The following is a 2,489-nucleotide window of genomic DNA, read 5'->3' as shown; positions in this document are numbered from 1 at the left end:
ATCTTAAAAACAAAAACAAAAAAACTGGTAATCAGTTAAAATAGCTGCCTTTTTTTTTGTTTGTTTTTGAGACAAAGTCTCACTCTGTCACCCAGGCTGGAGTGCAGTGGCACGATCTTGGCTCACTGCAACCTCCGCCTCCTAGGTTCAGGCAATTCTCCTGCCTCAGCCTCCTGAGTAGCTGGGATTACAGGCATGTGTCACCACGCCCAGCTAATTTTTGTATTTTTAGTAGAGACAAGGTTTCACCATGTTGGTCAGGCTGGTCTCAAACTCTTGACCTCGTGATCATCCTGCCTTGGCCTCCCAAAGTGTTGAGATTACAGGCATGAGCCACCGCGCCCAGCCAAAACAGCTGACTTAAGCATCTGCAGTGGTGACTTCCACCTCAATTCCTGGCTCCATATTGATGGAAGTCACCTGCTTAACAATCTCAGAAGGATTGTGCAAGTCAGTGCGTCGCTTGTGGATTCTCGTCTGGAAACAATCCCATGTCTTAGAACCTTCACCACGAGGAGTTTTTCTTGTAATGATTCTCAAAGCCTTGGCATTCCAACCGGTCCTTTCACTTTGAGATTCTTTTCCTTTGCTCCTCTGATCACATCAGCACACACCTTCTCCAGGGATTTTACGTTGCGGCTTGTTAGAGTGATTGGAATTCGGTGAATTGCCACCTCCGGCTCCACAGGTGTTTTTCCAGTATCCTTAGAAGCCATGGCGGCTGTGGGCTTCCTGACCGACTTGCTCCTCGGTGAGAGCGCACAGCGGTGAGTCAGGAGCAGGAGCATGTGGACCAACAATCCGCAACAGCTACGACCGCGTCTTCCTCAAAGAACCCCCTCATTTATTCTCTGTCAACATCCACTGAGTGCAGGGACTGTCGGGGACACATGATCTTTGCCCACGGAGCTTAGAGTGGAAGGCGGCAAAAGCACATTTAAAATTCTACAATGATAAATGGAGAAAAATGCTGGGGAAGAAAGCGACAGGCTGCCAAGAAGGGGAGCGAGGTGGGAACTGGAAGAGGGGTCTGCAGGGGTGCTTCAGAAAAGGTTCTTTGAATGCCAGCACACTGAGGCCACATGGAAACTTGGACAAAGATGGTTTTTGTTTGTTTTCAGGAGAAAAGAGTTGGGATTGAAACAGTTCCAGAGTTAGTAAAAGTGGGCCAGGTGCGGTGGCTCATGCCTGTAATCCCAGCACTTTGGGAGGCCAAGGTGGGTGGATCCCTTTATTCTAGGACTTGAAGACCAGCCTGGGCAACATAGTGAGACCCCCATGTCTACAAAAATTTAAAAATTAGCCAGGCATAGCAGCACATGCTTGTGGTCCCAGCTACTCGGGAGACTGAGGTGTGAGGATCACTTGAGCTCTGTGCGATCGTACTTCTGCACTTGAGCCGGGTGACCGAGTGAGACCCTGTCTAAAACAGAATTAGTAAACGTGGCAAAGTAGATGGCCAGGTAGACGCAGAGATGGTTCACACAGGCTCTGTTCTGGCAATTTAGATGGGAGCAGAGAAAATGGCAGGTGCTAGAGCAGGCAGGACTGGCTCCTTGTTAAATTAAGAATTTAGGACCAGGTGCAGTGGCTCACACGTGTAATCCCAGCACTTTGGGAGGCTGAGGCGGACGAATCACGAGGTCAGGAGTTTGAGACCAGCCTGGCCAACATGGTGAAACCCTGTCTCTACTGAAAATACAAAAAATTAGCTGGGTGTCGGGGTGGGCGCCTGTAATCCCAGCTAGTTGGGAGGCTGAGGCAGGAGAATCGCTGAGCTTGAGGGGCGGAGTTTGCTCGGATTACAGGCACGTGCCACTGCCACCTGGCCGAGATTGCACTCCATCCCTGGCAACAGAATGAGACTCCATCTCAAAAAAAAAACAAAACACAAAAAAGAAAAAACAAAAACAAAAACAAAAAAGACGAACAACAACAACAAAAACAAAACAAAAAGCTAAGAATTTAAAAACCATGACGACAGAGTGTGAAAACAGGCACAGGGCCCCGTGTGTCTGCAAAGGTCTCATGCCCGCCAGGCTGGCTCTGACAGCATGCCTGTGTACCAGTGAGAATAATTTGTCAAAAAGAGGTGTATTGATTATATTAGAGAGAAAATAACCAAAGAAATGAAATTTGGGAAAGACAAAAGACAAAGAGATGGAGAAGCTGGGCGCGGTGGCTCAGGCCTGTAGTCCCAGCACTTTGGGAGGCTGAGGTGGGGAGGATCACTTAAGCCCAGGAGGTTGCAACCAGCCTGGGTGACATAGCAAGACCCTGTCTACAAAAACAAAAATAGCTGGGCATGGTAACCTGTGCTTGTAGTCCAGCTACTTGGGAGGCTGAGGTGGGAGGATTGAGGCCAGGAGGTTGAGGCTGCAGTGAGCTATGATTTTTTTTTTTTGAGACAGAGTTTCGCTCTTGTTACCCAGGCTGGAGTGCAATGGCGCGATCTCGGCTCACTGCAACCTCCGCCTCCTGGGTTCAGG

The 2,489-nt window shown here is 49.0% G+C and overlaps 1 pseudogene; it reads right to left on the bottom strand.

Annotated features, from left to right (window-relative positions):
- Window positions 1-360: 360 nt before the first annotated feature.
- On the bottom strand, window positions 361-818 carry LOC108304535 (annotated as a pseudogene).
- Between the last annotated feature and the right edge of the window lie 1,671 nt (window positions 819-2,489).

The sequence above is a fragment of the Cebus imitator genome, unplaced genomic scaffold (assembly GCF_001604975.1).
Source record: "Cebus imitator isolate Cc_AM_T3 unplaced genomic scaffold, Cebus_imitator-1.0 Scaffold55, whole genome shotgun sequence".
NCBI classification, from domain to species: Eukaryota; Metazoa; Chordata; class Mammalia; order Primates; family Cebidae; genus Cebus; species Cebus imitator.
The sequence above is the reverse complement of the archived record's forward strand: the minus strand, read 5'-3'. Positions and strand labels throughout refer to the sequence as shown.